This window comes from Bufo gargarizans, chromosome 10 (genome assembly GCF_014858855.1).
Source record: "Bufo gargarizans isolate SCDJY-AF-19 chromosome 10, ASM1485885v1, whole genome shotgun sequence".
NCBI classification, from domain to species: Eukaryota; Metazoa; Chordata; class Amphibia; order Anura; family Bufonidae; genus Bufo; species Bufo gargarizans.
This window is the reverse complement of record NC_058089.1, coordinates 130,763,157-130,790,027: the sequence shown is the minus strand read 5'-3', so window position 1 is coordinate 130,790,027 and position 26,871 is coordinate 130,763,157.

Here is a 26,871-nt window from a genome sequence, read left to right as displayed (position 1 = left end):
CCTCCGTTTGTGCCCTTTGCTCACGTTGCTCCTCTAGCGCCTTTGCTTGGGCTTTGTTAAAGGTTGTGACCTGCAAAGGGGGTCAGACCTATGGCCAAAAAATTCTGCACCGTGCATCACATACTCCAGTATTGACAAATATGGTTTACATGGCGGCAGTGATGATATTCCGTATTTACAGGCATCACTGCTGCTATGTAAAGAGATACTGGTGGTGGAGGATTTAAAGGGGTTGTGCAGGTTTTCAAGTTATCCTCTCCACACCATAGGGCATAACTATATGAATAGTGGGGTCCGATTCTGCAACCCCACTGATCCTAGAAACGGGTCCTGTTCCCCCTTCTTGACTGAGTGGCAGGTCGAGCATATGCCCTGCTGCTCCATTTATTCTCTTTGGGACCACTGGAAATAGCCAGCGCTGTACTCCACCATCTCCGGCGACCCCATAGAGAATGGATGGAGAGGCAGGGCATATGCTCGACCTGCCACTCAGTCAAGAAGGGGGAATCAGTGGGTGTTCCAGCAGTCAGACCCCAGCAATCTGATATTTATCACCGATCCTGTAGATAGGCGATAGGTCATTATGGTAGGACAACCGTTTTACATATACTGTAGATTATGTACAATATGAGGAGGGTAAGATTTGATAAATTTCATGCCAGACATTTATGCTTAAAGGGGTCCTCTCACTTCAGTAAATGGTATTTATCATGCAGTTAATACAAGGCATTTAGTAATGTATTGTGATTCTCCATATTGACTCCTTTCCATCACATTATACACAGCACATATCCGTGGTTACGACCACTGTGTAATCCAGCAGCGGTGGCCGCGCTTACACACTATAGGGAAAGGCTGGAAGTGCCCATAGGCCAACACCTTTACCTATAGTGTGCAAGCACGGCCACCGCTGCTGGATTGCAGAGTGGTCAAAACCATGGATACAAGCTGTGTATAATGTGATGGAAAGAAGCCAACATGGAGAATCACAATACATTAGTAAGTGATGAAGTGAGAGAACCCCTTTAAGTGTGCTACACTTAATAGGGTTGTTAGGCATACATGTCTTGGTGTGTGCTATATATAATCTATGTATCAGTGGTGAATGTGCAGCATGTGCCATATGCATCAGTGGCATGTGAGCCACGTATAAGTGTCTTGTGTGCCAGGTTTGTCCAATGAGTGATTGGTGTGCGCTGCACGTGTCTTGTTTCTGACTGACTTCAGTGCAGGATATCCATATTTGGACACGTTCAATAGAACATGTTCTATCTTTTTGCGGAATGGAAGTACGGGACGTAACCCCATGGAAGCACTCTGTAGTGCTTCTGTAGGGTTCCGTCCCGTATCTCTGGATTTGCGTACCCATTGAAGTGAATGGGTCCGCATCCGTGATGCAGAATGCCCACGGAATGGTGCCCGTGTATTGCAGTTCTGCAAATGCTGTCTGCAATACGGCAACGGGCAGCACACATTCGTGTGCAGGAGGCCTTACAGGAAGGCAGCCACGATGCCTAAGGAAGGCATTGGGCTGCCTTCCCTGCCATCGGGTCCCCGTCACAGCAGCGCAGGGACCCGATGGGAAAGGGGAGGGAGCTCCCTGCACACACCCCGCGGTTAGCGCTGACCGTGGCATAGTGAGGGTATTTTCACCGATGGCGGCGCATACAGCAGGGGTCCGGCTAATGGGAAATGCCTGTCCAATGCAGTAATACTACGGCGCTGGTCGGAAAGTCACTTCCCGCAGCGCCGTACTATTACGGTGCCGGTCATGAAAGGGTTAAGCATCCGTTATGCTCAGTTACGCACATTTTGCATCCTCTTTAGCCATTTCCATCTGATATCTGTTTTTTTATGTTAGAAAAAGTTCTACACAACGTTTTTTCTTTTCTTCTGACTGATCAGAAGAATGGAAAACTAACAGTAATGTGAACGCGGGCTTGCACGGTAGACAGTATATAGTATATCATGTTTCATATGCACCCCCCAGTAATAATGTGTAATGTAGCACCAATGTACCTACAGTTCATGGGTGGGGGGGAGGGGCTGGGGTAGAAGGTTGGGGGAACCAGGGATGGGTAGTCAGCGGGGCTTGGAAAGGACCATGGGGCCCCAATTGAGATTCCTGCTATGGGGCCCAATGAATTCTATGTACGCCACTGCTTGTCTGTAATGCCAACAATAATAGGACATGTTCTATAATTTTGCGGAACGGCCATGCGGACAGACAGACACGGAATGCACATTGAGTTTTTTCAGTTTTTTTGCGGCCCCGTTGAAGTGAATGGTTTCACATATAGGCCACAAAAAAATAAAAATAAAATGGTACGGACACAAAAAAAATAAGTTCTTGTGCAGGAGCCCTAAGGTGGGCCCCCAGAATCAGTTACACAGGAGCCCTAAGTACCCCAGTCTGACACTGTTTAAAGGGCCATACATACCCGATTTCTATATAAATTACCTAAGATATACATACTCCTTGCACAGAGCAGGTAACATCTTTTATCTCACACTTTTTTAGGGCTGTACATACATGATTTCTATATAATTTACCTCAGAATTACATAATCTTCGCACTCAGAGCGGGTAATGTCTGGTGTCTCACACACAACACGTTTATAGGGCTGTACATACATGATTTCTATATAATTTACCTCAGAATTACATAATCCATGCACTCAGAGCGGGTAATGTCTGGTGTCTCACACACAACACGTTTATAGGGCTGTACATACATGATGTCTATATAATTTACCTCAGAATTACATATTCTTCGCACTCAGAGCGGGTAATGTCTGGTGTCTCACACACAACATGTTTATAGGGCTCTACATACATGATTTCTATATAATTTACCTCAGAATTACAGAATCTTCGCACTCAGAGTGGGTAATGTCTGGTGTCTCACACACAACACGCTTATAGGGCTGTACATACATGATGTCTATATAATTTACCTCAGAATTACAGAATCTTCGCGCTCAGAGCCGGTAATGTCTGGTGTCTCACACACAACACGCTTATAGGGCTCTACATACATGATGTCTATATAATTTACCTCAGAATTACAGAATCTTCGCACTCAGAGTGGGTAATGTCTGGTGTCTCACACACAACACGCTTATAGGGCTGTACATACATGATGTCTATATAATTTACCTCAGAATTACATAATCTTCGCGCTCAGAGCCGGTAATGTCTGGTGTCTCACACACAACACGTTTATAGGGTTGTACATACATGATTTCTATATAATTTACCTCAGAATTACATAATCTTCGCACTCAGAGCGGGTAATGTCTGGTGTCTCACACACAACACGCTTATAGGGCTGTACATACATGATGTCTATATAATTTACCTCAGAATTACAGAATCTTCGCGCTCAGAGCCGGTAATGTCTGGTGTCTCACACACAACACGTTTATAGGGTTGTACATACATGATTTCTATATAATTTACCTCAGAATTACATAATCTTCGCACTCAGAGCGGGTAATGTCTGGTGTCTCACACACAACACGCTTATAGGGCTCTACATACATGATGTCTATATAATTTACCTCAGAATTACATAATCCATGCGCTCACAGCGGGTAATGTCTGGTGTCTCACACACAACACGTTTATAGGGCTCTACATACATGATGTCTATATAATTTACCTCAGAATTACATAATCCATGCACTCAGAGTGGGTAATGTCTGGTGTCTCACACACAACACGTTTATAGGGCTCTACATACATGATGTCTATATAATTTACCTCAGAATTACATAATCCATGCACTCAGAGCCGGTAATGTCTGGTGTCTCACACACAACACGTTTATAGGGTTGTACATACATGATTTCTATATAATTTACCTCAGAATTACATAATCTTCGCACTCAGAGCGGGTAATGTCTAGTGTCTCACACACAACACGCTTATAGGGCTGTACATACATAATGTCTATATAATTTACCTCAGAATTACATAATCTTCGCACTCAGAGCGGGTAATGTCTGGTGTCTCACACACAACACGCTTATAGGGCTGTACATACATGATGTCTATATAATTTACCTCAGGAATGTATAACCTCTCCATTATCACGCTGTGCAGTGTCAGGCATATCCACAGAAAACGAGAAGGAGCTTCTCATACCAACCAATCACATTCCAGTTCTGAATAAAAGCAGCGTTCTGATTGGTTGCTATGATCAATTGATGATACTATATACCATAGTTTGGATTAATGCCTCTAATTGGTCCTTGATGTGCATGGCAACCAATCACAGCTCTGCTTTCATTTTCTCTTTATACAGCATTGGAAGGGTGAATCCTGGCCTTCTTGGTTGCTATGGACAATGCTGCCATTTTACAGGAGGCCCTGCGTGTCTCCGCATCTGTATACATGGGCAGTACACCTAAGATGGTGACATGTTGTATGGATAGAGGGAGACCGTAGAGTTCCTGTAATGTTAATGGCGGTGGACGGCGACCTCCAATGTTCCTCACACTAAAAGGGCTCATGCACACGACTGTGCTGTTTTATGCGGTCCGCAAATTGCGGAGGACCGGCAGGCTGGCTGATCTTGGTCGCGGGCCTGGATACTATTAGGATTCTCTGGGGCATTGTGTCCTAAGATGTCCAGTTCCAGTCACCTCCACTTGCTAGCCAACTATATGAAGACATATTGCTTGCTTTGTTCCCAGCAGCAGATTCCTAGCGCACGCTTCCACCTCCTAAAGGGCACTGCTGTTGTCATCTCCTAGACCTGAGTTCCCATTACTGTTTAAGGACCTGAATAATTTAGTCACATGGCCAAAAGGTCCTTGTGCATCTACACATCAGCAATAATACAGTAGGTCACTAGGTGGCCGCATAACTCAGCATTTACAGTGCTTTATATCACAGTGCAGTATATCCACCGGGCGTTTCCCCAATGCTGCCCATCTGCAGAGCCCATCGCACCCTGCCCAGGGTATATGGCCCCCTAGGAGGGTGAGGAGCCATTGCAGGCTGGGATATTTCAAAGCATTAGGCAGCTATGTCCAGGGCCTGGGCCCACAGGGCACTTACCCTTGTGGTACCCCACTTAGCACATAGGTAGCACTTCACATTACATATGGCGTAACACATTTCAACTACAGGCGGGCACATTCGGGAGTAGATCTCTAGAAAAAAGCTCTGTATTTAGCAATGCACCCAATTTATCAAGCAGGCTGTGTTGTCTGAAAATCCCCCCCTACACTTTGGGGCTCACTTATACGGCTCTCTTGTGGTTTGTGCGTCACCTTGGTTGAGTTAAGGACAGACTCGGCTCTGCTAGATTGTGGAAACCATTTAGGAAGACGTTTAATGCGCTGTCGCCCTCCTGTGGTGGAAACCAGTCACTACATCTCTGCTGAGCAAGCAGATCCAAGTGATAAGAGATCATTATAGGGAGGAGGAAGGCCATATAACGGTGGCTCCTGAGACCCTCCGAGGTCTAATGTCAGGTCCGGATTACCAGGAGGCTCATCGACCAGGCCGCAACGCACCCTGGAGTCCATCTTCCCGCTCCTGCAAATATGTCAGTGACAGGAATTTGCATGGCAAAAATACTGACTGTGCGATGTCATGAGAATGTGGCCCTGGCCCGCGTCTATTATCTGCGGCAGGGCGCGAAATATGTCGCCTTCTTAACCCTTAAGGTGGTCTGCCCCCTGTGTGCCGACCCAAACAAGTACAGGGTGTTATATAGGAGGAGAGCGGGGTTCATGGAGGCTGAGCCCACGGCTTCCACCAACCCCAAGAATGACTGCGCCCGATCAGGACGATAAGGAACATGCATGAAGCATTAGTGTTCGGGAGGGTGCGGTATTATTACCAGAGCCCCCGCCCAGTCCGGTGGTCACAAGCTTCACTTGGGGCAAAGTGTTTAGCACAGTGCTCAGACTGGTGTGAATAAGGACGCCGTACCCACTGATCCCCGCTGCCGCAGGGTCAGCGCTTGTCAGGTCCCGCTGGTCTCCCTGGTCGGGTCTTGGCCATCAGAGAAGCATCTCTGTCATCTCCTCCATGTCTGGGCCTGACCGGGAAGAGCGGCGGACTGGGGACGTACAGTGGCCCCGGAAAAAATACTAGAAGTGGCCCCATTATGCAGGCGGGGACAACCATACCGTAGTGCAAAATACCGCCCCAGCAGTACCAGATACCACAGTGCAGCACAATATACCGCCCCAGCAGAACCAGATACCACAGTGCAGCACAATATACTGCCCCAGCAGAACCAGATACTACAGTGCAGCACAATATACCGCCCCAGGAGAACCAGATACCACAGTGCAGCACAATATACTGCCCCAGCAGAACCAGATACTACAGTGCAGCACAATATACTGCCCCAGCAGAACCAGATACCACAGTGCAGCACAATATACCGCACCAAAAGCCGTCCCTCTGTGGTGGCCCTCAGTAGCTGCCATCTTCTGTCTCCGATATGGGGCGGAGGTGAGGAGCGGCCACAGCAGATGAGTTCAGGAGACTTGTGCGGTCGCTGGCCGGGTACACGAGCACCTGATTCTCACAGCGCCAATTACAGCTGAGAGTCAGCGGCAGAGAGCAGGGCTTGGGCGGCCCGCTGGGAAATTTCCCTGTAGGGTCTATGGCCAGTCTGCCCCTACCGGGAAGTGGAGACCAATGGGGACATGATACGCATGTGGCTACAGTGGAGGGGGATCGGTGGGTAAAGCTTCTTTTATTTTCCAGCATTCTGAGGACTTTACTAAAACTTTTGCCCGGCTGGACAACCCCTTTAAGAGCATCTAATGCTAGAGCGTTAAAGGAGTTGTCTGCATTCCGAAGTACAGGGAAGCAGTTAAGATAACTTTAAACATCCCTCCGATCCAGCAGTACGGAGCCACAGTGCTGGATCGGAGGGGGCTCGGGAACATGTGCCGCTCTGTAGCTTTCCCATCCAAATTTTTGGAGAACCCCTTTAATGCTCAGCCTGGATGGTTTGCACCCCTTTCTCCCAGGAAGAGGTAGCGTTACTAATGCACCCCATTCCGGATTAACAGGGGGGTCTGTCTGGAGGACACGGCATGTCCACTGATTTCACTGGGCAGCGTGTAATGCTTCACATCTCCTGAGGTGGCGCTGCAGGAACACTTGAACCCTAGTCGATGGATTCATCCATGGATCACAGTTGATCATTGAGGGTCTCAACACTGGGACAAGCTGTACCCCATTATTTTCAATGTCAAGATTGTGAAACGTGGACAAGCCCTTTAATAAGTGACCCCCCCGATTAATAACATCTGTGTCCAGACTGATACATAAAGTGGGACCCCGCTGATGGAGTGACGAGCAGAGGTCCGTGTGGATGTCGTCCTGCTCTCAGTGGGTGGTTTATGAAAATCTGGAAGTTGACACTTCATGTAACGGGGTAACCCATGAGTCACGGCGGCTGGAAAACCGCTTTGGATGTAAATACGTGAAAGATGAGCGCGTCGCCCACGGCCCGGGATGTGCAAAATATTTACTTCTCATAAGATAAATATCCCAGCGGAGCGGCGCGGGGGTCCGGGCTCTGCATGTCTGGAAGGCGGGGGATTTATGGCATGTGCTGCAAACCTGCAGTGTCATCATTATAAGGCCACTTGTCAGGCGGGGGACGCACTCATGGGGGTCTGCGGTGGGCTTCATATCATAACTAGGAGCGCGGGGGCACTGAATATAAGGTCAGCAGAAATTCCCACAATGTGGGCAACTTCAGGGCTGCGGGGGGGGCAACAGGGAATTGGGGTCATTAGTGACCATAGTGGTAATAAGGAAATCCTACAATATATTGCAAAGTGACGGTTCACGTTAGGGTGTCACACGGAGAAGACTCGGCTTCTTGGGGTGAAGTCACACCCGACCGATTCCTTGCAGATGGACAGTCAGTTGGTGGTGAACAGGCCTTAAGGGGGCTGCATTATGTAATAGCTGACCCCCAGCTTCCAGGCGGCACGTGGGCTGTGATGTCCGTGTAGCAGCGCGTGAGCCACAACGGAGAATAATTCACATATGGTCGACAGGCACGGAGGAAAGGACGGGTCTGTGTGGACTGGTATACGGACTGGGCGACGGAGGGAAGGAAGGGTCTGTGTAGACTGGTATACGGACTGGGCGACGGAGGGAAGGAAGGGTCTGTGTAGACTGGAATACGGCCTGGGCGACGGAGGGAAGGAAGGGTCTGGGTAGACTGGTATACGGACTGGGCGACGGAGGGAAGGAAGGGTCTGTGTAGACTGGTATACGGACTGGGCGACGGAGGGAAGGAAGGGTCTGTGTAGACTGGTATACGGACTGGGCGACGGAGGGAAGGAAGGGTCTGTGTAGACTGGTATACGGCCTGGGCGACGGAGGGAAGGAAGGGTCTGTGTAGACTGGTATACGGACTGGGCTACGGAGGGAAGGAAGGGTCTGTGTAGACTGGTATACAGACTGGGCTACGGAGGGAAGGAAGGGTCTGTGTAGACTGGTATACGGACTGGGCGACGGAGAGAAGGACGGGTCTCTGTAGACTGGTATACGGACTGGGCGACGGAGGGAAGGACGGGTCTGTGTAGACCGGTATACGGACTGGGTGACGGAGGGAAGGAAGGGTCTGTGTAGACTGGTATACAGACTGGGCTACAGAGGGAAGGAAGGGTCTGTGTAGACTGGTATACGGACTGGGCGACGGAGAGAAGGACGGGTCTCTGTAGACTGGTATATGGACTGGGCGACGGAGGGAAGGACGGGTCTGTGTAGACTGGTATACGGACTGGGCGGTGGAGGGAAGGACGGGTCTGTGTAGACTGGTATACGGACTGGGCGACGGAGGGAAGGACGGGTCTGTGTAGACTGGTATACGGACTGGGCGACGGAGGGAAGGAAGGGTCTGTGTAGACTGGTATACGGCCTGGGCGACGGAGGGAAGGAAGGGTCTGTGTAGACTGGTATACGGACTGGGGGACGGAGGGAAGGAAGGGTCTGGGTAGACTGGTATACGGCCTGGGCGACGGAGGGAAGGAAGGGTCTGTGTAGACTGGTATACGGACTGGGCGACGGAGGGAAGGACGGGTCTGTGTAGACTGGTATCTGGCCTGGGCGACGGAGGGAAGGAAGGTTCTGTGTAGACTGGTATACGGACTGGGCGACGGAGGGAAGGAAGGGTCTGTGTAGACTGGTATACGGACTGGGCGACTGGCTCCACCATGGCCGATTACAGCCAGGTACAGTAAGAAGTGCAGCTCCGGAGCACAAAGCGCTCCATTACTTGTGAGAGGCGCTATTACTAGAGGCGCTGCAGAGCTAATGATGGTAACGGAGCAGCGCGATAGGAAGCAGGCGGTGCCAGATTACAGGACGCGCCGAACCATCAGAAGCTCAGGGGCATCTATAGGTTGGGTTCATGGAATCTGGCAGAACGTCTGATTTCCCTCATCGGTGACGGAGCGCTGTTCAGCGAATTGAAGTTCAATCTGATTTCAGGGAAAATTTGTTTTGCCCCAAAGCCAAATCTGCTTGTGCTTTGTGATAACAAATCTGGCGAAGCAGCCGAATCAAAGTTTTGAGAACGTGGCTCATGTGTAGTGACGGACACCCGGGATTTCTGTCCATGCTGTGAGCAGATAACCCGCTCCTCTTACAGCGCCTGTAATATAATATAATGGTTTGGGTGATGACTACCCATTCCCAGCCTCCGGGGGGCGCAGCGAGCTCATTACTGCACATTCTCCTGCGTGCGGCTCCGGTGGGTAGAAGGTCACAGCCTGATGGGGGATCTATAGAAAGTGATCACAGAGAGGAGACACCTGGCCCCGTCATGATGCTAGCAGGACGCGGCCACGTGTGTGGTCAGAGTGCCCCCCAATACTCACATCACATCCGCATGTGTGATATAGTACTACAAGTATATTAGTAATACTGCTGAGCTGTGTATCTAATCCTATCCTGTGTGATACTGTCTGCTGAGCTGTGTATCTAATCCTCTCCTGTGTGATACTGTCTGCTGAGCTGTGTATCTAATCCTATCCTGTGTGATACTGACTGCTGAGCTGTGTATCTAATCCTATCCTGTGTGATACTGTCTGCTGAGCTGTGTATCTAATCCTCTCCTGTGTGATACTGTCTGCTGAGCTGTGTATCTAATCCTATCCTGTGTGATACTGACTGCTGAGCTGTGTATCTAATCCTATCCTGTGTGATACTGCCTGCTGAGCTGTGTATCTAATCCTATCCTGTGTGATACTGTCTGCTGAGCTGTGTATCTAAACCTCTCCTGTGTGATACTGCCTGCTGAGCTGTGTATCTAATCCTATCCTGTGTGATACTGTCTGCTGAGCTGTGTATCTAATCCTATCCTGTGTGATACTGTCTGCTGAGCTGTGTATCTAAACCTCTCCTGTGTGATACTGCCTGCTGAGCTGTGTATCTAATCCTATCCTGTGTGATACTGTCTGCTGAGCTGTGTATCTAATCCTATCCTGTGTGATACTGTCTGCTGAGCTGTGTATCTAATCCAATCCTGTGTGATACTGTCTGCTGAGCTGTGTATCTAATCCTATCCTGTGTGATACTGTCTGCTGAGCTGTGTATCTAAACCTCTCCTGTGTGATACTGCCTGCTGAGCTGTGTATCTAATCCTATCCTGTGTGATACTGTCTGCTGAGCTGTGTATCTAATCCTATCCTGTGTGATACTGTCTGCTGAGCTGTGTATCTAATCCTATCCTGTGTGATACTGTCTGCTGAGCTGTGTATCTAATCCTCCCCTGTGTGATACTGTCTGCTGAGCTGTGTATCTAATCCTATCCTGTGTGATACTGCCTGCTGAGCTGTGTATCTAATCCTATCCTGTGTGATACTGTCTGCTGAGCTGTGTATCTAATCCTCCCCTGTGTGATACTGTCTGCTGAGCCGTGTATCTAATCCTCTCCTGTGTGATACTGTCTGCTGAGCTTGGTATCTAATCCTATCCTGTGTGATACTGTCTGCTGAGCTGTGTATCTAATCCTATACTGTGTGATACTGTCTGCTGAGCTGTGTATCTAATCCTGTCCTGTGTGATACTGTCTGCTGTGCTGTGTATCTAATCCTCTCCTGTGTGATACTGCCTGCTGAGCTGTGTATCTAATCCTCTCCTGTGTGATACTGTCTGCTGAGCTGTGTATCTAATCCTATCCTGTGTGATACTGTCTGCTGAGCTGTGTATCTAATCCTACCCTGTGTGATACTGTCTGCTGAGCTGTGTATCTAATCCTATCCTGTGTGATACTATCTGCTGAGCTGTGTATCTAATCCTATCCTATGTGATACTGTCTGCTGATCTGTGTATCTAATCCTATCCTGTGTGTAACTATCTGCTGAGCTGTGTATCTAATCCTATCCTATGTGATACTGTCTGCTGAGCTGTGTATCTAATCCTATCCTGTGTGATACTGTCTGCTGAGCTGTGTATCTAATCCTGTCCTGTGTGATACTGACTGCTGAGCTGTGTATCTAATCCTGTGTGATACTGACTGCTGAGCTGTGTATCTAATCCTCTCCTGTGTGATACTGACTGCTGAGCTGTGTATCTAATCCTATCCTGTGTGATACTGACTGCTGAGCTGTGTATCTAATCCTCTCCTGTGTGATACTGTCTGCTGAGTGGTGTATCTAATCAATCCTACCCTGTGTGATACTGTCTGCTGAGCTGTGTATCTAATCCTATCCTGTGTGATACTGTCTGCTGAGCTGTGTATCTAATCCTATCCTGTGTGATACTGTCTGCTGAGCTGTGTATCTAATCCTCTCCTGTGTGATACTGTCTGCTGAGCTGTGTATCTAATCCTATCCTGTGTGATACTGCCTGCTGAGCTGTGTATCTAATCCTGTCCTGTGTGATACTGCCTGCTGAGCTGTGTATCTAATCCTACCCTGTGTGATACTGTCTGCTGAGCTGTGTATCTAATCCTATCCTGTGTGATACTGCCTGCTGAGCTGTGTATCTAATCCTATCCTGTGTGATACTGTCTGCTGAGCTGTGTATCTAATCCTATCCTGTGTGATACAGTCTGCTGAGCTGTGTATCTAATCCTGTCCTGTGTGATACTGTCTGCTGAGCTGTGTATCTAATCCTGTCCTGTGTGATACTGTCTGCTGAGCTGTGTATCTAATCCTATCCTGTGTGATACTGCCTGCTGAGCTGTGTATCTAATCCTGTCCTGTGTGATACTGTCTGCTGAGCTGTGTATCTAATCCTGTCCTGTGTGATACTGTCTGCTGAGCTGTGTATCTAATCCTGTCCTGTGTGATACTGCCTGCTGAGCTGTGTATCTAATCCTGTCCTGTGTGATACTGTCTGCTGAGCTGTGTATCTAATCCTATCCTGTGTGATACTGTCTGCTGAGCTGTGTATCTAATCCTATCCTGTGTGATACTGTCTGCTGAGCCGTGTATCTAATCCTATCCTGTGTGATACTGTCTGCTGAGCTGTGTATCTAATCCTCTCCTGTGTGATACTGTCTGCTGAGCTGTGTATCTAATCCTATTATGTGTGATACTGTCTGCTGAGCTGTGTATCTAATCCTATTATGTGTGATACTGTCTGCTCAGCTGTGTATCTAATCCTATCCTGTGTGATACCGTCTGCTGAGCTGTGTATCTAATCCTATCATGTGTGATACTGTCTGCTGAGCTGTGTATCTAATCCTATCATGTGTGATACTGTCTGCTGAGCCGTGTATCTAATCCTCTCCTGTGTGATACTGCCTGCTGAGCTGTGTATCTAATCCTATCCTGTGTGACACTGTCTGCTGAGCTGTGTATCTAATCCTCTCCTGTGTGATACTGCCTGCTGAGCTGTGTATCTAATCCTATCCTGTGTGATACCGTCTGCTGAGCTGTGTATCTAATCCTATCATGTGTGATACTGTCTGCTGAGCTGTGTATCTAATCCTATCATGTGTGATACTGTCTGCTGAGCCGTGTATCTAATCCTCTCCTGTGTGATACTGCCTGCTGAGCTGTGTATCTAATCCTATCCTGTGTGACAATACTGAAATAAAAAAACTGAAAAACGGATCCGTTAAAAACAGCCTGCAAAGCAATGAAAAAGCCATACGGTCGTGTGCATGAGCCCTTAGTTTCATCAAACACTTAGGCCTATTGCACACGACCGTATGGCTTTTTCAGTTTTTTGCGGAACCGAAACGGAAATACGGAAACGGAATGCATACGGAGTAAATTCCATTTATTTTGCAGACCCATTGAAATGAATGGTTCTGTATACGGTTTGTATACGGAATGCAAAAAATGGAACGTAAACAGAAAAAAAAACATTTGTGTGCATGAGGCCTTAGGGCTCGTTCACACAAACGTGTGATGCCCATTGCCGTATTATGGAACGCATTTGCGGATCCGCAATAAACGGTCACCGTTCCATGGCCATTCTGCATCACGGATGCGGACCCATTCATTTCAATGGGTCCGCAAATCTGGAGATGCGGAACGGAAGAACGGAACACTACGGAAGCACTACGGAGGGCTTTCTGGGTTTCGTTCTGTAAAAAGATAGAACTTGCTCTATCTTTTTGCGGGACGGAAGGATCGCGGACCTATTCAAGTGAATGGGTCTGCGATCCCCATGCGCCTGCCCCACGGACGGTGCCCGTGCATTGCGGAACGTAATTTGCGGTCCACAGCATGGGCACGAAGCTTCACACGTTCGTGTGAACGAGCCCTTAGGCTGCTGCTCTCTTCCGCCACCCCTGCTTTACACTGCAGCTCTGCTTGTTCAGGTTGGCTGTGCACAGGCACTCAGGAAATAGCGAGATGATTTCTAGGGAAGACGATTATAAACTACAAGAAGCCAAGTCATCAGTGAGAGGAATTATCAGGACTGGCCAGAGGGGCGGGACCTTGGCGAAGGGGAGGAGCTTTTTGAGACTCCACTCCGTTATGTACAATGTCTGGTTTCTAGACCCTGGCTTTAGTGTGGGGCGGACGGAGGGCTGAGGGGCACCTACTTTGGGGATGAAGGGTTCTGTCGGGCCTCTTGCCCTGATAGGGTATTGGCACCGTTCTGGTTTCTGCCTGGCAGAGCCGCGCCTTCTCCTCCGTGTGATGGGTCAGAGCGCAGATCCTTCCAATCACTCCGATATATGGAGCGGCAGATTCCTGGCAGCGGGCGTGAAACACCTGTGTGTGCGCTCCGGGCCGAATATCCTCCTTTATTTCCAGAGGAAATATGTTTTCATTTTTCTGCCAAAATAAATGTTCTTGTTCCATTAATGTTCTGCGACAGAACCCACTTCAAGAAGAAGCTGCCCTGTGGGGCAATCCATCTTCCTGCTGGCAATGGCGGCTGGAGGTGCATTAGGAGCAGACGTGGCGGAGGGATGAATCACACTGCGCTCTTGTTTTCTTCTAGAGGGAAATGCACTTCAATAACAGAGGGGAGATTTTACTTTAACCAGCCAGGAAAGGGTTAACATCGTAGATGGGATTTCCTCGGGGTTGGGTATGTAGTTAAATCAAAGTGAATGTGTACAACAACCAACGTAAGTGTAAGGCGCCATACTGACACACTGTAACGGAAGATTTCTACTGGGCTGTGACCTCCAATCACTTCAATGGAGAATCGCCGCTTCCTCACTGAAACTAAGCATCAGGGTCCCTCATACATTACAGGTCCTTCTCAAAAAATTAGCATATTGTGATAAAGTTCATTATTTTCTGTAATGTGCTGATAAACATTAGACTTTCATATAGTTTAGATTCATTACACACAACTGAAGTAGTTCAAGCCTTTTATTGTGTTAATATTGATGATTTTGGCCACAGCTCATGAAAACCCAAAATTCCTATCTCCAAAAATTAGCATATTTCATCCGACCAATAAAAGAAAAGTGTTTTTAATACAAAAAAAGTCAACCTTCAAATAATTATGTTCAGTTATGCACTCAATACTTGGTCGGGAATCCTTTTGCAGAAATGACTGCTTCAATGCCGCGTGGCATGGAGGCCATCAGCCTGTGGCACTGCTGAGGTGTTATGGAGGCCCAGGAGGCTTCAATGCGGCGTGGCATGGAGGCAATCAGCCTGTGGCACTGCTGAGGTCTTATGGAGGCCCAGGATGCTTCGATAGCGGCCTTAAGCTCATCCAGAGTGTTGGGTCTTGCGTCTCTCAACTTTCTCTTCCCAATATCCCACAGATTCTCTATGGGGTTCAGGTCAGGAGAGTCGGCAGGCCAGTTGAGCCCAGTAATACCATGGTCAGTAAACCAGTTACCAGTGGTTTTGGCGCTGTGAGCAGGTGCCAGGTCGTGCTGAAAAATGAAATCTTCATCTCCATAAAGCTTTTCAGCAGATGGAAGCATGAAGTGCTCCAAAATCTCCTGATAGCGGCTGCATTGCCCCTGCCCTTGATAAAACACAGTGGACCAACACCAGCAGCTGACATGGCCCCCCAGACCATCACTGACTGTGGGGACTGGACACTGGACTTCAGGCATTTTGGCATTTCCCTCTCCCCAGTCTTCCTCCAGACTCTGGCACCTGGATTTCCGAATGACCTGCAACAGTCCAGTGCTGCTTCTCTGTAGCCCAGGTCAGGCGCTTCTGCCGCTGTTTCTGGGGAATGCGGCCCCTGTAGCCCATTTCCTGCACTCGCCTGTACACGGGGGCTCTGGATGTTTCTACTCCAGACTCAGTCCACTGCTTCCGCAGGTCCCCCAAGGTCTGGAATCGGTCCTTCTCCACAATCTTCCTCTGGGTCCGGTCACCTCTTCTCGTTGTGCAGCGTTTTCTGACACACTTTTTCCTTCCCACAGACTTCCCACTGAGGGGCCTTGATACAGCGCTCTGGGAACAGCCTATTCCTTCAGACATGTCTTTCTGTGTCTTACCCTCCTGCTTGAGGGGTCAATGATGGCCTTCTGGACAGCAGTCAGGTCGGCAGTCTTACCCATGATTGCGGTTTTGAGTAATGAACCAGGCTGGGAGTTTTTAAAAGCCTCAGGAATCTTTTGCAGGTGTTTAGAGTTAATTAGTTGATTCGGATGATTACGTTAATAGCTCGTTTAGAGAACCTTTTTATGATATGCTAATTTTTTGAGATAGGAATTTTGGGTTTTCATGAGCTGTGGCCAAAATCATCAATATTAAAACAATAAAAGGCTTGAACTACTTCAGTTGGTGTGTAATGAATCTAAAATATATGACAGTCTAATGTTTATCAGCACATTACAGAAACTAATGAACTTTATCACAATATGCTAATTTTTTGAGAAGGACCTGTATATTACTCATCTGGAGCCACATCCTGTATTATACTGCAGAGCTGCACTCACTATTCTGCTGGTACAGTCACTGTGTACATACATTACTTATCCTGTACTGATCCTGAATTACATCCTGTATTATACTCCAGAGCTGCACTCACTATTCTGCTGGTGCAGTCACTGTGTACATACATTACTTATCCTGTACTGATCCTGAATTACATCCTGTATTATACTCCAGAGCTGCACTCACTATTCTGCTGGTGCAGTCACTGTGTACATACATTACTTATCTTGTACTGATCCTCAGTTACATCCTGTATTATACTCCAGAGCTGCACTCACTATTCTGCTGGTGCAGTCACTGTGTACATACATTACTTATCCTGTACTGATCCTGAGTTACATCCTGTATTATACTCCAGAGCTGCACTCACTATTCTGCTGGTGCAGTCACTGTGTACATACATTACTTATCCTGTACTGATCCTGTATTATACTCCTTTTGCTATGGGCCCCTGAAGAGTGGACCCGTGGTCTGATTGGCCCTTCATCAGTATTAGGAGAGGTGCTGATCATTGCTCTGCCCCCCCCCCCACTCCATGGTGTTTATACTATAAGGTGAAACTATTCTGCTCTGCAAGAGAACTAGAAAAGATACATAATATACTGCACAGGGGGCGTGGCCTCTGTTGGGGAGGGGCTTATCACTACTGCTGTGGAGGCAGAACAGGAAGGAAGGGGTGCACAGCCATGTTCATGTTCTTCATGGGTGGTCAGCCAGAGCAGGGGCCACTCTTCTGTATGGGCCCATAGAAGCCACAAGTTCTCAGCACCTTACCTTATTTGGTCTGATGACATCACTGTGTGCCACCCTCTATCCAGGGCTGGTCCATTTATTAGGGGGATATCTGTGTTCTACCCCCAGAGGGGTCATCAGAGGACGCCTACCCTCATTCCCACTGACCGCCCGCCCGGTTCCTTCTGCGCCGGCGGTCTGCTCAGTGAAGAATCACCCCCTGGGGGAATCGGGAAACACAAAGAACCATATATTGTCCTGAAGGTCTTGATTCGTGGCAGCGGCTCCCCCCCCCCGGGGGTCCACACGGGGGCTAATGATATAGAACCGGGGTCCAGTCTCATCATCCTCTAGTGAAACTGCAACTTTGTAATACACCTTGTGCTTCAAGTCTTTGCGATTTTCAAGATCTCTGCTTGCTGTCGGTGAATGGGAACATTTTTGTGTATATGTACTCACATCTTAAAAGTGGTTTTCTAGAACTCGGATATTCAGATCTATCCACAGGGGTGGGGGTCCATCACCTGGCACCCCCCAAGTGAGCAGCTCTGACCTGCAGCCGAATTCCAGGAAGCAAATGGTGTAAGGAGCTGGAGCAGCACAGCGCCAGACACCGGCTAGTGGCTGTTCTCAGGTACTGCAGCTCCGCATATAAGCATCAGTACCTAAGAACGACTAGAAACAATAATGTTACACCGCGCGCTATGGTAGAAGTGGTGCCAAACAAGTTAAACAAAGCGCACTCCTCCTTATCACGTACTTTTACACTATAGGCAGTAAATCTGTGCGTTTGTCCTACCTTTACTCAGATGTATCTGCCGCGATGTGGTGTTCCGTGATGGTCCACGTGTCTGTTCTGTGTTTGAAGCAGGGCAGGAGACGTGGATCCAGGAAGGATGGCTGTGGCGTCGGCTTTTTGTTATTAAGGTATTGGGCAGTAATTCGCCCCGGCCGGTAGCAAAATATGCCCGTTACCTGTTTTGGATTAAAGCTCACGTCTGAGCTGGTGACGTCACCGTTGGTATGCTACGGGTAGCAGTGGAGGTCAGTCCCTAAGAACGGCCACTGCAGAACCCATGGCGCTGTTCTAGCTGCTGAAAACTGTTGCTGCGGGTGACAGCTGATCGGTGGGGATGTTGGGTGTCAGACCCCCACCTATCGGACATTGATGACCTCTCTGATGGAAAAGCCCTTTAACCTTAATACTTCTCGTAGCTGAACATTTGCTACAGTTGTACCCAGTCTAAACCAATGCGGAGTGCAGGTGTTGCTACCCAGCTTTCTACAGTCCCTGTATATTACATAGGACTCCAGTCCCTGCTACCCATCTCTTACTACTCTGCCAGTCTGTGTGTCAGTCTCCACTGCAGTTTTAGCATTCTATTCATGAAATAGAAAACTCAGGATGAGGAGGATAATAGATTCCTCATAAATAGCAGAGCGCAGCAGAGAATGAGCAGGCGTCAGCAGGAAGCATTTCACAGCGCCCCTAACAGGTGCAGGATAGAAGTAAGATTTCAGGGACCCTGTAGCTGTCAGGGCATGCTGGGAGTTGTAGTTACATCTTGCAGATGTCCCATAATTACAGCCTGCATCAATGGCTAGAGAAGTCATGAAGCCGTCGTCACCTGCGCGGTACATTGCGCCTGCGTTCCGCTCCATGTACCCGTCCGGGCGCTCGCATCTGATGTGCCAGTGTTCTGCTGTTTGCTCTGCCGACAAGGAAACCACTGAACGCAGGAACATAAACACAGGTACAGGGATATTCAGCCGCCATGATGTCATCGCTGCGCCGCCCGCCAAGCCCCCGCCACATTTTTTCCAGTCTCATTGAATGACATCAGACACCAAAAGAAACCCTCTGTGTGAGAAATGTGCTGATGAACTACAACTCTCAGCAGAGTCTGCTAATGACCTGTGTAGGATATTCACTGTGCAATTGTTTTTGGACCCAGAACTCTCAGCATTTCATTCAAGGAAGATTGTGATGGGAGACTAGAACTACAATCCCTATTGTGCCCACTAATGGTCCGATGTCCGGTAGGGGCAGAGTCACCTGTACGCAGGTGCCTAGGGGGCGGTAGCCAAGATGGTGGCTGAGGGCACAGGGCAGAGGAGCAGGGCGCCACAGATGGCAATCTCATGGGGTGCTCACTGATGATAGGGGTTATAGTACAGGAACTGAGGGGCCCTAACTGGCATTATTACTGAGTGGGAAACAAATGGGGACACTGTTATGGGGGCACTATGAATCAGTTGTGCACAGCACAGGGAGCAATAGTTTCAGGTGGGGTGGGTGCCAAATTTTTGCCTGGGGTAAAGGAAATCTGCAAGATATTACAATGTTTGGTTAATGTCGCAGTAATGTCCATGATGTGAGGAGGCCAAGAGAGCTGCACAGAAAAAGAATGGCCCACATCAGCACAGATGATTTCAGGAGAGGAGTGTGCTGATATTGTGGAGGTCACAGGATGGGAGGTACATAGTGGAAGGAGCAGGGTCCCAGCAGCACAGAGGATTTCAGGAGAGGAGTGTGCTGATCTTGTGGAGGTGACAGGATGAGAGTTACATAGTGGAAGGAGCAGGGTCCCAGCAGCACAGATGATTTCAGGAGAGGAGTGTGCTGATATTGTGGAGGTCACAGGATGGGAGGTACATAGTGGAAGGAGCAGGGTCCCAGCAGCACAGAGGATTTCAGGAGAGGAGTGTGCTGATCTTGTGGAGGTGACAGGATGAGAGTTACATAGTGGAAGGAGCAGGGTCCAAGCAGCACAGAGGATTTCAGGAGAGGAGTGTGCTGATCTTGTGGAGGTGACAGGATGAGAGTTACATAGTGGAAGAGCAGAGTTCCCAGCAGCACAGAGGATTTCAGGAGAGGAGTGTGCTGATCTTGTGGAGGTCACAGAATGAGAATTACAGAGTGGAAGAGCAGAGTTCCCAGCAGCACAGAGGATTTCAGGAGGGGATCTTGTGGGGGCAGTGACTAGTCCCCTCCTGTGGTATCCCATTCTACCAGGAGGTATCGCACGTTCAGCCAGATGGAGGTGGAGGCGCTTATATGTCTTAATCCAAAAAGCCATTGACGAGTCGGGTGCCAGGACTGTTTGGCATTTGCCCGCCGGCAGGAACATTCCTCTGGACTCATGTGGAAAGTCTCTGCGCAGGAATGCTCGCTGCAGGTTACTAGCGGCTGGTTGGTGTTTCTGCTGCCACTTGATGGTTGATTTAGAACGTAATTCTCAGAATCGCGGGCGGCTGTTCCCTCTGCACAAAATCAGACTATTCCACATGATGCCAGCCTGGCGGGTCGTATTTACAGCAGGCACTGACCTAGGTACCCCACATCAGCAACTGTGCCCCAGTCAGGGACAAAGACACTTTTATTGAGTCAAGTGAAGGGCCAGACTGGTTAATGGCGCAGATACTGGTGTAAAATAAACTGGGCGTCTGACTTCGTTCAAGCTGCGCCAAATCTATCACATAATCTGCGTCAGTTGAGGGGTTCGGCGAATCTTCTGATTCTAGGTTTATGTGGTGTAAATATTAGTGATACCGTCCCACATAGAAGGCTTATCAATAAAGTGCAGTCTTTGGGCTTGGACTCCCATATTGAATGGATTAGGCAGTGGCTGAGGGACAGACAACAGAGGGTTGTAGTCAATGGAGTATATTCAGACCAAGGTCTTGTTCCCAGTGGGGACCTCCGGGATCTGTTCTGGGACCCATGTTGTTTAATTTCTTTATCAGCGACATTGCAGAAGGCCTCGATGGTAAGGTTTGTCTTTTTGCTGATGACACAAAGATTTGTAACAGGGTTGATGTTCCTGGAGGGATACACCAAATGGAAAAGGACTTAGGAAAACTAGAGGAACGGTCAGAACTCTGGCAACTAAAATGTAATGTTGATAAGTGCGAGATAATGCACCTGGGGCGTAAATACCCAAGAGCAGAATATACAATCAGTGATACAGTCCTGACCTCAGTGTCTGAGGAAAGGGGTTTAGGGGTCATTATTTCAGAAGACTTAAAGGTAGGCAGACCATGTCCTAGAGCAGCAGGAGATGCCAGCAGAATGCTGGGTGTATAGGGAGAGGCATTACCAGTAGACAGAGGGGGCGCTCATGCCGCTCTACAGAGCACTAGTGAGACCTCATCTGGAGTATTGTGCGCAGTACTGGAGACCATATCTCCAGAAGGATACTGATACTTTGGAGAGACTTCAGAGAAGAGCTACTAAACTGGTCCATGGATTGCAGGATAAAACTTACCAGGAAAGATGAAAGGACCTTAACATGTAGAGCTTGGAAGAAAGACGAGACAGAGGGGAGATGAGAGAGACGGCTAAATACATAAAGGGAAGCAACAAGGGAAAAGAGGAGAGAAGATTTACAAGAAGAAAAACTGCTACAAGAGGACATAGTGTTACATCAGAGGGGCAAAGGGTTAACAGTAATATCAGGAAGTATTACTTTACTGAGAGAGTAGTGGACGCATGGAATAGCCTTCCTGCAGAAGTGGTAGCTGCAGATACAGTGGAGGAGATTAAGCATGCATGGGATAGGCGTAAGGCCATCCTTTATATAAGATAGGGCCGGGGGCTATCCATAGTATTCAGTATATTGGGCAGACTAGATGGGCCACATGGGTCTTATCTGCCGACACATTCTAGGTTTCTATGTTTCTATATTAGTAAATCTGCCCAGAGTCTGAGGGCCGGGTGCAGGACACATACAATTGTCAGGGTCTCTTCACCCGACCCCCCCACATATATATATATCTTCTGTACAGAAAAATGAAGACTATGCAGAAAACCCAGCATTTCCACCAAAACCAGAAAAACTTGGAACGGATCTGGTGGCCTGAAAGACAAGGAGAAGTGGGAATGTTACATTCTGCAGAAAGCAGAGATCCCGAGGGCGGCAGGAACTGGGGATCAGAGTGTTTAATCATGTCGTATTATACGGCCGGCGGCGATCAGGACCGGACGGCAAACACGCGGAGAGATAAAGCAGGGACCACGGCGGACATTCCTCACAGACACAACGTTCTATTACTGATTATCACTGCACTGAAACCACTGGGTGTGAACTACTACTCTCAGTATGTATTGGCTTCCACAACAAAGAGCTACAGGTTGCAGGTCCCTATGGTCATAGGTAGGCAGGTGCATATGGCAAACACCCCCAAAGCAGAATTACACACAGCATACAGGAGAGGAGAAGTGGTACTGTGCAGTGTATATATATATATATATACAGAATAAGAGCAGATACTGAGGATTACACCCAGTATACAGGAGAGGAGAAGTGGTACTGTGCAGTGTATATATATATATATACAGAATAAGAGCAGATACTAAGGATTACACCCAGTATACAGGAGAGGAGAAGTTGTACTGTGCAGTGTATATATATATATATACAGAATAAGAGCAGATACTGAGGATTACACCCAGTATACAGGACAGGAGAAGTGGTACTGTGCAGTGTATATATATACAGAATAAGAGCAGATACTGAGGATTACACCCAGTATACAGGACAGGAGAAGTGGTACTGTGCAGTGTGTATATATACAGAATAAGAGCCGATACTGAGGATTACACCCAGTATACAGGACAGGAGAAGTGGTACTGTGCAGTGTATATATATACAGAATAAGAGCAGATACTGAGGATTACACCCGGTATACAGGACAGGAGAAGTGGTACTGTGCAGTGTATATATACAGAATAAGAGCAGATACTGAGGATTACACCCGGTATACAGGACAGGAGAAGTGGTACTGTGCAGTGTATATATACAGAATAAGAGCAGATACTGAGGATTACACCCAGTATACAGGACAGGAGAAGTGGTACTGTGCAGTGTATATATACAGAATAAGAGCAGATACTGAGGATTACACCCAGTATACAGGACAGGAGAAGTGGTACTGTGCAGTGTATATATATACAGAATAAGAGCAGATACTGAGGAACTCTTTTTAATTTTATACAAAAATACAAAAAATTTGCCATAAAATTTCCAAACAATATATAAAACAATATATAAAACAAGTATATACACTTACCCTACTGGCCCAGCTCCATGCAGACTATCTCATTCATACCTACTGAAAAGAGAAAATGAAACCTAGCCTAATGTAAACATCCGATCCGGCTGAACCCCGACTATATACAAATTTATACAAATTGTTTCTAACAGAAAAAAAGACAACTTGTCACAATAAATAATCATACAAAAAAATATCAAATAACAAAAAAAAAAATTCTTTTTTTTTTTTGAAATATATATAGATTTTTTTGTATATATTTTTTTTTTATATATTTTTTTTTATATTTTTTTTTTTTTTTTTGTATTTTTGTATTTTTTGGGGTATACACACACATATATGAGAAAAACAAAAACAAACCTATACTAACCCTACCAATCTATCTATCCCATCACCTTCACCCAGGGCCAACCTCCGCCTCTTGTCCCTCCATGAGGCCAGCCCTTCCTCCACCACCCACACCCAGCCCCTCGCCTCATGTCCTCCTATGTCCGCATAGTCCAGGGCTGGATGCAGGCCTCCCCACACGAAAAAATAAATAAATAAATATGAACCCCCCCCCCCCACCCTATCCCACCCAACCTAACTACACCCCACTTACCCTATCATACAATATATACATCTTATAACAACCGTATCAATCTATACAAACCAATATTAAAATCCCCCCGAAGGCCCAAGTTCAGTCATTTGCAAACCTTTCTTCAAAAACTCATCTTTAATACAAAACAAAAACCTAATGTGAAAGCCTCAGCCCAACACCAGGAAAAGTGCTACTGAGGCTAAGGCACATCAAAGGTGAAGCCTCTCCAGAGGTAAGAGACCCCATCCGTACCCACCTTCTCGCACTCAAGAGAGCGAACCTTCGCCAGGTCACCTAGAATGTTCCTACACACTTCTTCCACAGGGAGGACTTTCTGCTGGGTTGAAACTAAACACCGTGCGTTCCATGTGAAGTACCTGACCACTATGCTAACTACAAAAGCTGTGCATGGGTCCCTTCTTCCCAAACCTTTGAATGCTCCATAAGCCCATTCCGCATAGGAGAGGTTGGCTAGCCTAGGCCAGCCAATGGATGCGCCCACCCGTTTGTATACCTCTGTATTAAAGGGACACTGAAGCAGGAAGTGCTCCATACTTTCCAGTATGTCGCCACACTCCTCCCGGGGACAACCCCTTTCATCAGAGTTCCTATACCTCAAGTTGCCCCTTACACACAGCTTCCCGTGAAAGCAGCGCCAAGCCAAGTCCCAAAACTTCAAGGGGATCCTTGCCGAATTTAACAACTGTAAACCCCTGTCTAGATCCCGGCTTGGGCAATCCTTAAGGGCCAGGGGCTTTCGGAAGTGGGTCAACAAGACCCTCTCGTCAAGGGATCTCCTTGACTGGGTCTTGATTTCCCTCGCTCCCAAACCCCACCGGCGGATCACCTTCAGAATCGGGGTGACATAAGCCGGAAGATATCCGTGAGGTGTACGCAAATCCTTCACTTGCCCTCCTGTCTCCCACTCCTGGAAGAAAGGCCGAAACCAACCCCTGCAAGAGACTACCCACGGAGGAGCCCTCTCTTTCCAGAGGTTTGCCAGGTTGATCTTAACAAAGGTGTTCACGAGGAACACCACTGGGTTGACCATACCCAACCCCCCTAATCTCCTCGTACGGTATGTCACCTCTCTCTTGACTAGGTTCAGCCTATTCCCCCATAACAGTTGAAAGAACAGACTGTAAACCCGAGTCCAGAGAGGTTCTGGCAAGACACATACACTGGCCAAATAGATAAGCAAAGGGAGAAGGTAAGTCTTGATCAGGTTCACCCTTTCCCTGAGGGTCAAAGACCAACCCTTCCACTGGTCAACCTTCTGAGCGGCGATCGTGAGCCTGCTGTCCCAATTTTGGGTGGGATAATCCCCATGGCCGAATTGAACGCCTAGGACTTTGGCTGACGACTGGGGCTCTGGGAGGGTGTCCGGGAGACCGAAAGATGGATCACCCCCTCCCAGCCAGAGACTCTCACACTTATCCCGGTTAATCACGGACCCGGAAACTTCCGAGTAGCGTTCTACCTCCGACATCACGTATTCCGCCTCCCCTCCCGAGGACACGAAAACAGTGACGTCATCGGCATACGCCACCACCCTCAGAGTGGCTTCCGGCTCCTCCAGACTCATCCTGACTCCCGCCAACGGTCCTCGATCAATCCTCCTAATAAAAGGATCAATCGCAAACACGTATAAGAGCGGGCTCAATGGACAACCCTGGCGGACTCCAGACCCGACCTCAAAAGGGCTGCCAGACCAACCGTTCACCAGAGGGAAACTCTCTGCCCCTGCATACAAGATCTTTAACCAATCGACAAACCCCCCCGGCAGGCCATATTTCAGAAGGACTGCCCAGAGGTACTCGTGGTCAACCCGATCAAAAGCCTTTGCCTGATCTAAAGCCAGCATGTACCCCTTCCAGTTACCCGCCCTACTCTGCTCCACTGCCTCTCGGACACCGAGCACAGCACTAAACGTGCTTCGGCCTGGAACTGAGCAATGTTGGGTCTCCGAAAGGAGCCGGGGCGCAAACTGCACCAACCGTTTAAACAGTATCTTGGCCAGGATCTTTCTGTCCGTATTGAGAAGCGCTATGGGACGCCAATTCTCAATACGGCTCGGATCTTTACCCTTTGATATAAGGATCAGAGCTGACCTCCTCATTGACTTCGGCAGAGCACCCGAGGAAAGGCACTCATTGAATACCTTAGTCAAGAGGGGAACCAAGGAGTCCTTAAAGGTCTTATAAAACTCGGATGTTAAGCCATCCGGGCCTGGCGACTTCTTTAGGGCAAGCCCTTCGATCGCCAGGCTGACTTCCTCTTCTCTGATTTCTTCTATCAAAACGCCAAGAGAGAGGTCTACTCTTGACTCAGGGATGGTTTCAGCCAGGAAAGCCGAAATCCTGTCCCGATTCAGATCCTTCTTCCTCAAGAGGCACGAGTAGAAGGACTTGACGATTTCCAAGATCCCTGATCTGGACCTATCCAGAGATCCCGTACCATCGACCAGTCCCGTCACCAACTTACTTTTCACTGACATCTTACAGTTTCTGTAAGGGTCGGGCGAGCGGTACTTCCCGAAATCCCTCTCAAAAACCAAAGATGTGTGCCTATCGTACTGGCACCTCTTAAGCAAAGATTTCACCCTGGAGATATCCTCTCGGCTACCTCCAGTCGAGACCAGTTGTTCGAGTTTCCTCCTCAGACCCTGATACAAGCGGTACCTGTCCAGGGACCTGAGGCTCGAGAGCTGGCGGAAGAATTTTGCCACCCAATCTTTGAATATCTCCCACCACTCAGACTTAGTGTCACAAAGATCCAGCAACTCTACCTGACTCTGAAGGAAGTCCTTAAAGGATTGTCTCACCTCTGCTTCCTCCAGGAGGGCCGAATTTAGCTTCCAATAGCCTCTTCCCATTTGGGGGGATTCTGCAACATTCAAAGAGAACATAATCATACAGTGATCAGAGAATTCCACCTCTACCACCTCTAAAGGTGAAAAAGTAGTCTCCTCCTTTAAATAAAACCTGTCTATTCTAGACCTAATCTGACTACCTCTATAATAAGTGAAACCACCGTGGCCTGGGGTGTGCCTAATGTGGACATCCACCAGGCGAGCCTCGCTAGCTATGCTATTCAGGGATACACTATCATAAGCCAGCCGGTTTCTGGCGCCTCCCCGGTCTTGGGACCTTGTGACTGTATTAAAGT